This window comes from Asterias rubens, chromosome 2, assembly GCF_902459465.1.
Source record: "Asterias rubens chromosome 2, eAstRub1.3, whole genome shotgun sequence".
NCBI classification, from domain to species: Eukaryota; Metazoa; Echinodermata; class Asteroidea; order Forcipulatida; family Asteriidae; genus Asterias; species Asterias rubens.
In genome coordinates, this window is record NC_047063.1 from 2326335 (window position 1) to 2337838 (window position 11504).

At 37.6% G+C, this 11504-nt stretch overlaps 2 long non-coding RNA genes across 2 annotated transcripts; both read right to left on the minus strand.

Moving 5' to 3' along the window:
- Nucleotides 1-2220: 2220 nt before the first annotated feature.
- On the minus strand, nt 2221-6550 carry LOC117302996. Its single transcript, XR_004520476.1, has 4 exons — nt 6308-6550; nt 5377-5564; nt 3844-3943; nt 2221-2942 (listed from the first exon to the last, which is right to left on the minus strand). It is a non-coding gene; the product is annotated as an uncharacterized LOC117302996 (long non-coding RNA).
- Nucleotides 6551-6865: 315 nt separating this feature from the next.
- LOC117303001 lies at nt 6866-9732 on the minus strand. The gene is made up of 3 exons (XR_004520478.1): nt 9606-9732; nt 8026-8122; nt 6866-7379 (listed from the first exon to the last, which is right to left on the minus strand). It is a non-coding gene; the product is annotated as an uncharacterized LOC117303001 (long non-coding RNA).
- Between the last annotated feature and the right edge of the window lie 1772 nt (nt 9733-11504).

The window sequence follows — 11504 nt, forward strand, 5'->3', positions numbered from 1 at the left end:
AATACTCACAGGTTCAATGTAGCTATGAATGAAGTTCCATCTGAAGTGTCCTCATCCAAAAGAAGTTCCAATTAGTAAACCCAACACCAGCTTAACTAATCGTTTGGAATGATCAGTTGTTTAATATTAAATATGTCTCAAAGATAACGGGTACCAGAACCAATTTGTAACAAATCAAAAGTTTGAAAGAGTTGAAAAAACAAAAATGAAGTAAAACGAGTCGGAAAAAACAAACACTTAAAAGAGTTCAATGATAATTTGGCTCTTAAAGGCAGTGGACACTATTGGTAATTGTCAAAGACTAACCTTCACAGTTAGTGTATCTCAACATATGCATAAAATAACTAACCTGTGAAAATTTGAGCTCAATCGGTCATCGAATTTGCGAGACAACAATGAAAGAAAAAACACCCTTGTCACACGAAGTTGTGTGCGTTTAGATGGTTGATTTCGAGACCTCAAGTTCTAAATCTGAGGTCTTGAAATAAAATTCGTGAAAAATTACTTCTTTCTTGAAAACTATGGCACTTCAGAGGGAGCTGTTTCTCACAATGTTTTATACCAACAACCTCTCCTCATTACTCGTCACCAAGAAAGGTTTTATGCTAATAATTATTTTGAGTAATTACCAATAGTGTCCACTGCCTTTAAAAACTTAGGTGGACATCTACGAATGGCTTAAAAAGAAAACTTCTCAAATAAGGGAGATATCTGCTAAATACGAAACATGAAAATCGATTAATAGATTGCATGTTTTAAAGTACAACACCAATATGGGAGTGGGCTGGTAATAAAGGCTGGGATGCCCTAATTAGACAAAGGAAAACTTAAAAGATTATCCAGGATTGTCTGATTGCCACTTTTGGAAAAATACTTGGCAAATGATTTTGGGTAAATTTAGTAACATCTTAATTTTGGAGGAACGACACAACATGAGTTTGATAAAATCGCAAGGCTGTAGTCTTGTGGAATTTTTGGCGATAATTTGAGCAAAATTTGATCAAAACGCAAGGCAATAGTCTTGTGGAACTTTTGGGCAAAATTTGAGCAGAATTTGATAAAAACGCAAGTCTTAAAGTCTTGAGGAATTATTGGGCACAATCTGAGAAAAATTTGATGAATACGCAAGGTTCTGAGTCTTGTGTAATTTTTTTGCACAATTTTAGCAAAACTTGATAAAAACGCAAGGCTTTACATATATAGTCTTGTGGAATATTTGGGCACAGTTTCATCAAAAACGCCTTGTAATTTTTTATTTTTGCAAACATTTTGCAAAGGTTTATAAATATACAGTGCTTTTTGTTAAATATGCCATGTTGCACTTCGGGCAGATAAGATTGATAAATTTACAAGGCAGTATTTTATACTATATATAGCCTTGTGATTTTTTGTAAATGTTTGAAAAATGTGCAATATGTTGATGGTTGCGAGGCTGCAACAGGTGTCAGCCCTCCATTCTGTTGAGCTTGAACCTTCCTGGGTGACTTCATTGAAGCGCTTAGGGACATGTTTGATTTCTATGTGTTATGCGCTATATAAGAATGGTTAATTATTATTGTTATTTATTAAGGCCTCGCCTAAGAACTGACACTGTTGGCTTTGGTGCTGTGTCATGGATGACAATCGTTCCTTTGTAGATGCCACCTCACAGTTGGTTCACATGTAAAACAAAGCAAATATTCTTGCATTAGTCTTGTTTTAATAATCTGATTGAACAGAGTAAGATTGTAGGGCAATCTTATAGTTAAGTAGACCTATACAAGCAATATATTTCAGTTTCAAATTTGGCCTATTCATCCTGGTAAGGTTCGTCTAAAACAGGGCTACCACGTGAAGGTCCCAGGATACCTGCCCCACACGGTTTCCAGATCATCAGGGCCTTTGCACCGCCCGAAGGCGGGTCCGGTCCGCCATCCCAAAAGGAGGGACAGTCCCCTACTGTACTAGCGCGGTCCCTAGTTGGAAAGAACTTAGGGACTACTTCCGTTGGTCAACCATTTGTGATTACACCGGCACCATCCTAGCAGATGAGGAGCCCGAATGCACCTTTAAGATCAACCACTCAGTGGAGCGAGCCGGAAGTAGGACCCCACATGCCACGTGCACGTGTCCAGGTCCCTTTAGTTTTATTCCGCAGGCACCACCATTTCGATCCGCACGCACCACTCGTTCCGCAGGCACCACCAAGTTAGCGCACACAAAAACGCGTATATGCTTGTTTGCTTGCAAGGGTGTACTTAGGTACAAGATAGTGAGCTACCAAAACAACCCACTACATGTAAAGCATCAAATATCAACACATGTAAAGCCCGGTTGATACTTCCTGCAAATACCAAATAATTGACAAATGATTTTCGGTAAACATAACATGAGTTTGGAGCTTTCCACATCACAACCAACTGGATGACCAATCCAAACAAAGTCAAGCCTTGGATAAAATTGTCTGTATACAATTGGTTAGGACAGTTTAAGAGAATTTAAGCACAAAAGCAGCTCACAAACATTTGGCTGTTTGAAAATCAGTAAGATGAAAAGTTTTAAGGGACTGGAGAGAGTGTGCTTTTGGGTTGATCAAAAACTTGCAAGAGTTTAATTAAGATAACATGGAAGAAAAGACTTGGGTAAAAAACTAAAAATTGAAAGAGAGTTAAAAAAAGTGGCCAGCCTGATGTTAGAACAGTTAGTCCTAAAAAGAAACGGTAAAGGGGTGGCTTAAAGGCCTCGATAACGAATATGAAAGCATTACAATGCACGCCAACGATTGGTTGAATAAATTTCTATGCGTTGTTATCTTTATTGCTGCAGTGTGACTGGCCCTTTAGAATGAAAGAAAGGCTTACATTATACACTCCAGTTCCTTGTGACTTAATACTTGGACAAGCTGTGCCTGTGCGGATGACCTGCAGCAACTGTAGCAGTAACTGTGCCGTCACATGGATAACCTGCAGTGGTAAGAATGTAGTATTGAGTTAACTTTTCAGCAAAATATGAAACATGCAAATCGATATAGACTGCATGATATTAAGTACCTTACCAATATGGCAATCAGTCACTCAGGAGAAAAAGTTTAATAAAGCTGGGTTGCCCTAATGAGACAAACATAAACTTTTAGATTACATGCAGGGTAGTCTGAGTATAAAGTTAGTTAACTTGTCAATAAAGCGTCCATTTCAAACAAAAAGTGCTTGGTCATAACATGATAATAACAGAAAGAGTTGGGGGAGCAGGTATTGCCCCCGTTGGTCCCCCTCCCTTGATTATACTGTCAATTTTGAAAACAAAATCAATTTTAAAGAAGAATGTAAAGAGATCATTGGATTTTCAATTTTATTAATGGTACAAATTCAAGTTCACATTGTGTAGATGTATGGGATCAAACTTCAAGACTTGCCCATTGAAGATAATAGTTGCTGTCACATGAATGGCCTAAAGTGGTTTGAGTGAAATGAGTTTCTAAATAGCACAACCTTTACAGTCACATGGACAGCTTGCAGTGCGTTCCTAGACAAGTCCTAAATTGTTAGACTTTCGTTGTCCTCGGTGCATGCAACAATTGTGGAAAACAATCAATTAAAAAAAAAAGGATCCCAAGAGAGAACAATTTATTAAACATGAAACAAATTAGAGTTGAACTATCATTAGATTGCATTCATTTTTAAAAGAATGGCACAAAGTTTGATAATACTTCTCGAATGACTCAGCTCAGGAACAATTTGAAACTGAAAACAAATTTTTGTTAAGTTGCAAGTGTCCGTTGCTTGTGATATGACGTCTGTGCACGGGACAAGTTTTGTTTGATTAGACAAATTAAGATTAAAAATGGGATAAAACTTCAAGACTTACCCATTGAAGATAATAGTTGCAATCACATGGATGACCTATAGTGGTTAAAGTGAAGCATTGAGTTTCTAGATAGCACAGCCTGTACAGTCACATGGATAGCCTGCAGGGAATTTCAGAATTAAGAAAAACATGACATTATCAACACATTTTTAAAAATCACAAGATTTGTAAGTTTTTAAAAGACAGTTGACAAAACATTACCAACTTGTTGTGCAAACTAAGAAATGGCACATAGGCTCTGGAAAAAATATTGTTTGAAGCTTTGCATGGTGTGGAGAGATGAGAAGAAGCTATAAATAAATAGTAAACTGACGTGTACAACCATGTGTAAACCTCTTAGGGCGAGTGTTGGCTCTAAAAAGAGCCAGTTGGGTCTCGACGTTTTGAACAGTATACTTTGCTCGTCTTCAGGAGAATGCTGGACTGCTGCCGGTGGTGGAGCTTCAGTGGCACCTACCTAAGAAGCAGGCAACATCGCCAAACTACGCCTTCAAGCCGATCCTACACTACCAGACTGCACAAGCCTCACTCCAGAACAAGTCCACGACCTCCTCATCACCTGCGTCTCTGCTCCCAGCTTCAGGTGACGAGACAAATTCTACGAACAAACCTCTGGGGCCGCCATGGGATCTCCTCTATCCCCGGTCCTGGCGGATTTGTTCATGGAGGCATTTGAACTAGATACAATCGAGAATGGTGATCTTCACCCCAACCTCTGGCTCCACTACATTGACGACACCTTGTGGTTAGGCCCCACAGCAAGACAACACCCCAAGAGTTCCTCCATCACCTGAACAGTCAACATCCACGCATCCACTTCATCATGGAACAAGAACAAAACAACACTATCTCCTTCCTCACAGACAAGTAACAAGACAATTATATGGGATTTTGAGGCATTTAACTCGACAAGATGATGGCACTCTAGCTCACACGGTACACCGCAAGCCAACACACACCGACAGATACCTTCACAACTCTTCATTCCATCATCTTCGCTTCAAGTCCGCTGTCTGCAACACCTTGGCCTGCCGGGCCTTCAACACCTGTGAGAAGGGCAGCTTGAAGCAGGAACTACACCACATCAAGACATCACCTCAACTCGACGGATACAAGACATTCAACCTCAGCAAACCCAAGACAAGCCTCAACCCAGATGAACGACCAGAGTTCAAAGGCTGCAATCACCCTCCCATCGGCCACCCTTCTCACAATCTTCAACGTATCTTTAGTCAAGCTCAAGTCAAGACCTTCCACAGAGCACCAAGCAAGATTCAAGTATCACTCCATACACACAAGGAAAAGCAAGATACTCAAGACAGAGCCGGCGTTTACCATATTCCCTGTGATTGCGGTATAGTACACATCAGGGGAAACCGGCCACAACATCTCAACAAGATTCAAAAAATGGCCAACCATGTTAATAAGGTGAAAACCCAAAGAGATATTACCTCAGTGCATGGGACCAGTTTTAATTGATGAGACAAAGTAAAGTTCAAATTGAATAGATATGGATAAAACTTAACGACTAACCCATTGAAGATAATATTTGCCTCACAGTGAACTACAGTGGTTGGAATGAAGCATCGAGTTTCTAGATAGAACAACCTTTAAGCTACAGTCACGTGGATAGCATGCAGTGGATTTTTAGACATGTTCCAAGTTGTTAGACTTTCATCATCGGTGCAGGCAGCAGCTAACTCTGTCAAAGAACAACCAGCCTTGCAAAAGAGACAGAATTAAGAATTACATGACATTATTAAAAAGCACAAAATTGATTAGTTTTTGAAAAATAAGAAATGGCACATAGGCTTTGAAAATAAGTAAGGATCGAAAAACACTAGGTTATGCAGTTTCAAGGGGCTGGGCAGCTAAAAACTTATTTTTTTCAGAGTTGGGGGGCGGGGAGCCATGGCCCCCGTGATAAGCCCTTGTTCTTTGACAAGTTTGAAAAAGAAAAACAAACTAATTTTAAAAGAAGGATCGCAAGAGAGTACACTATTTTTTTTACATTTGAAACAAATGAGAGTTGAACTATCATTAGATTGTTATTTTGTTTAAAAGGCAGTGGACACTGTTGGTAATTTCTCAAAATAGTTATCATCAGAAAACCTTTCTTGACTACAAGTAACGGGGAGAGGTTAATAGTATAAAACATTGTGATAAACAGCTCCCTCTGAAGTGTTGTAGTTTTCGAGAAAGAAGTAATTTTCCACGAATTTGATTTCGATACCTCAAAAATTTACACAAAATCACGAATTTGCTTTTGAGACCTAAACAATTTACACTAAATCAGTATGTGAACAATTACACATAAAAAAACAATACATTTTAGTTGCAAGTGTCCGAGGACTGGATCAGGTAACAAAGCACCAAAGAGATATGACCTTAGTGAACGTGACAAGCTTTGTTGTTTGATGTGACAAGTTAAAGCTCAAACTTAGTAGATATGGATAAAACTTACCCATTGCAGATAATAGTTGCTGTCACATGAATGAACTACAGTGTTTGGAGTTAAGCAGGAAGTTTCTATATCACAACCTTTATAGCAACTTGGGTAGCCTGCAGTGAATTCCTATACATTTTCCAAGGTGTTCAACTTTCATCATCTGTGCAGGCAGCAGCCAACTCTGTCAAAGAAACAACCAGCATGGCAACAGAGACAGAATCAAGACATATACATGAAAGTATCAAGCACATTATTCAAAATCACAAGATTGGTTTGTTTTTTTAAAGACAGTTTACTAAACTGTACCAACGTGTTGTTGAAATTAAGAAATGGCACATTTGCTCTGGAAAACTATTTAAGGATTGAACTCACAAGGTTAAGAAGTTTCAGGGGACTGGGCAGCTTCAGCTTTTTACATCTAGGGTTGTCTGATTATTAGGTTTGTTAACCTCTCAATCTGGCGCCAATTTCAAATATAAAATGTAACAATCCTAACTTAACAAAAAACCTTGGTTTTCAGAGTTGTTAGGGGGAGGCAAGCCCCCCTGATTGGCCATTGATTATATTGACAAATTGAACAAAAAATATAATTAAAAGAGAAGGATCCCAAGAAAGAACAATTTATTAAACTTGAAACAAATGGATCTTGAACTGTTATTAGATTTGCAATCTTTCTAAAAGAATGGCACTAACTTTGGTAATGTTGCATGAATGACACAAAGTCAGCCTGGGAACAATTTAAAGGTTACAAAAACATTTGTTTAGTTACCAGTGTCCCAGGACTTGATAAGGTAAAAAAACTAGAGATATCTAACCCCAGTAAACAGGACAAGTTTCGTTTGATGAGGCGAAGTAAAGTTCAAATTTAGTAGACATTGGATAAAAACTTTAAGACTTGCCAATTGAAGATAATGGTCCCTGTCACATGGATGAACTACAGTGGTTAAAGTGAAGCGTTGAGTTTCTAGATAGCACAACCTTTACAGTCACATGGATAGCTTGCAGTGAGTTTTTAGACATGTTCCAAGTTGTTAGACTTTCATCATCTGTGCAGGCAGCAGCAAACTCTGTCAAAGAAACAACCAGCCTGGCAACAGGGACAGAATAAAGAAATACGTGACAATATTAAAAATCACAAGATTGGTAAGTTTTTGAAAGACAGTTGACAACACAGCACCAACCTGTCTTTGTGAAAACTAAGAAATGGCACATTTGCTCTGAAAGAAATTATTTAAGGATTGAAAAACACAAGGTTAAGAAGTTTCAACTGACTGGACAGCTTTAGCTTTTAACATCTAGGGTTGTCTGATTATTAAGTGTGTTTAAAGAAACATGTTGCATTGGATCAGTGGAATTGATCTTTAAAAAGCGTTTGAAACTGTATGTTATGAAATGCATATGGTTAAATAGATAATTCTAAAGTAGAATACAATAATCCACACAAAAACGCCTTGAATTTGCACGGTTTTCCTTTTATGTTTTGGTTGCAAACAAACACGGTTGGCCAAAGTTTCAATGGAATGGGCAGCATAAGCTTTTTACATCTAGGGTTGTTGATTATTATGTTTGTAAACCTCTCAATCTGGCATCTATTTCAATTTTGTTTTTTACATACCTAACTTAATAAAAACACGATGGAGAGAGATATGGCCTGTGTATGGGGACAAGTTTTGTTTGACTAGACAAATCAAAGTTCAATTTAAGTTGATATGGGATAAACCTTCAAGACTTACCCATTGAAGATAATAGTTGAAGTGAAGCAGTGAGTATACAAATGGGTGACTTGCCATGGTTGGAGTGGAGCAGTAACTGTTCTGTCACAAGGATAACCTGCAGTGGTAAGAATGTAAGCATTGACTTCTCTAATCAGCAAGATATGAAACATGCAAGTTTTTAGATTGTATGTTTCAAGAATAACAACATTATGGCATCAAAGGGAACACAGTTTTAAAAAGCTGGTATGACCTAAACAGGCAAAAGGAAAACGTTATAACACTCCTAACGTATAGGGCCACTGATTTTCCGCGATCGCGGAAAACGGACGGAATTCGCGGAATCCGCCCTTTGAAACGGAAAACGGGATTTCAGAAAATTTGATTTTTTTTTTTTTATTTTTTTTTTCTTGACGCCAAAACTATTGAAATTGCATTCTTTATTAAGATTCTTTTTGTTAAACTAAAAAGGCATCAGAAATCAGACCATTAAAAAGTACGAGATCGTAACCGTGGATCATTCTGTTCTACTTCACACCATCCTCAATGTTTATACACATGATGTACACACGTTGTTAACATGGTTAAGCGAAGGGCATTATTCGCGGCACGTTTTAAACATTTTTTGTTCACCCAAATTGCATTTTCTCCCTCTCTTTTACCAACAATATAATACACAAACTAGCTTACCTATGATCTAAAAGAACACATACAATGTTTTTTCATCTCGGAAAGGTCTAAAATAAAACCGTAAACTGTCAACATTCTGTCGCCAAAGCGAAAACAAAATGGCTGACATTTTGTTTGTGGATGGAGAATGGTCACGTCCATAGACTTGTTCCCAAGTCTTTGATCATGCTGAAACAGCGCCCTCTTGTGGATACACTCCTGTCATTAGCCTACAATGTGGCTGATGCAGAGAATCAACTGCAGTTTTAGACTTGGAATCAAGTCTATCACATCATGTGCATTGATACTGCAGTCACAGTGCAACCTTTTTAGAACAGCAGTATACAAAATAATCCACAATTATAAAAGAAAGTATTTTTTTGAAATTTGTCAGTTCAAATAAACATTTTACGAAGTCAACAGTGCAACTTATCTCAAATTGATTTTTATAAGTGTGTCCCTGGGTATTAAACAACCTTTTATCTAATTAAAAAAACATGAAACGGAATTTTTTGTGCCTGAAACGGAATTCATGTTTTTGCCAAACGGAATTTGCACTTTTCTGAAACGGAAAATCAGTGGCCCTAAACGTAATAAAACAAAATTATATTTTAGATTTTTTTTGGGGGGGGGGAGGGGTGGTCCTGTTCCCTCCCGTGATTATTTTGTCAATTAATCAGAAATTAAAGAAGAATCCTAAGAGATCATTGAATTTGAAAATTCTTTTAAAGAATTGCACAAACTTTGCTAAATTATTTCATGATTGACACAAAATCAGCTTAGGACCAATTTTTAAGTGAAACAAATTTTTAATTTAGTGTCCGAGAACTAGATGGTAAAAACCAACAGAGAGATATGACCTCAGTGCACAAGACAATTTTTGTATGATGAGACAAAGTAAAGTAGATATGGGATCAAACTTCAAGACTTACCCTTTGAAGACAATAGTTGTTGACCTACAGTGTTCGTAGTGAAGCATTGAGTTCCTAGATATCACAACCTTTACATGGATAGCCTGCAGTGAATTTCTAGACATGTTCCAAGTTGTTAGGCTTTCATCATCTGTGCAGGCAGTAGACAATTCTGTCAAAGAAACAACCAAGAATCAATCAACACATACATTACGTTAAAAATCACATTACTAGATTGATAAGTTTCTGAAAGACAGTCAACAGAACTGTTTAGTACACAAATTTGAAGATAAAAAAAATACACTTAGCAAGTTTTGGGAAAACTCAGTAGATGGTGTAACACTTTTTTTGTGAGAGTTGGGCTGGCACTGTGATATACAGTTTGTGAGTTAAAAAAAAATCATTAGGTTGCCTTTGAGGAATGGGCCAACCTGCTTGGTGAAAATTAAAGCTCACAACATCAGCTTGTAAACATTTTAAAGCAAACCCATCAATACATTGGCAAGTTGAGAGTAATAGACATCATGAGTTTCAAGAAATATCAACTAAATACAGCACAAGAACAACTAAAAACAATTCAATGTTTCTTTTAGAATAGCAGGTTTGCGAGTAAACTAGCACAAAATCAACTATAAAAAATAAAAAATAAAAATAAATATATAAATAAATAAATAAACAAATAAAGAAATAAATAAATAAATAAAGAAATAAATAAATAAGTAAAGAAGTAAATAAATAAATAAATAAATAAAAATAAATTGATTTTGAACTGTGCTTGCTCTTTTCACAGATGTCCTAAGAACTTCCTAAGAACACTTTATAATTTGTATAATTAGACAACGTTGTTTCAAACTAACTCTATCGACCGACGACAGAACGACGTGCACTTGCATTGCAGGCAGAAAACTATACATCTCTCAGAATGTTTGCCCTCACACGTGATGCAACCAGTTTCTACAAAGCACCTGTAGAATGTATGCGGTATAAGGTGCCTCGCTACACGTGACGTCACAATAGGCGAATCCTGGCCGTAGAGATGAGGTTCGTACCTAACAAAAACGCGCGTGAACTGCCGTCATTCCACTGGCACCGAGTTCGCTGCATACATGACGGTCGTTTTTGACTACATCATGCTGTTTTGACGGTGTTTGCACAAAAATGGTCTTGATTGACAAAAAATAAAAATAACGAAGAAGTTCTTCTTCCAACTTTAACTAAGAAGAAACAATCATGATTGTGTTTTATAGTGTATCGATAGCATATCAGCAGAATAAAAAAGTGCTGGAATTTATTGATAGCAGGTCGACCCATCGCTATTTAATACCTGGGCCCCATTTCATAGAGCTGCTTAGCACAAAAATTTGCTTAGCATGAAATGTTTACCTTGATAAAAACAGGATTATTAACCAAATTTCCAAGTGATTTTCAGGATAAGCAAACAAAAGTTGATACCTTCAAGCGAGCAATATGCAACAAATGGAAGTTTGGCTGGTAATCCTGTTTTTATCAGGGAAGAAATTTCATGCTAAGCAGCTCAATCAAATTGGGCCCTGGCTAGCACAACAGGCACTCTGAACAACTTGCACTATGAAATTTCAGAAAATACAACATTTGCTTGGGAACAATACTTAGTGCCTGCCCGATAGTCCGATAGTGATAGTCCGAAGGTTCGATAGTCCGAACGCACAAATTTCCCATAACAGGAGGGTTCATCATTTGTTCGAAAATGAAATAGGGTTCGTAAATCAGAACATTTGATACGATAGTCCGAAGGTTCATTGATCTAAAGGTTCACTGGTCCGAAGGTTCGGTGGTCCGAAGGTTCGGTAGTCCGAAGCGACGATAAGGTCCAATAGTCCGAATTGACAATCAAACCTTATTGTCAATTCGGACTATCGGACCTTATTGTCAATTCGAGCT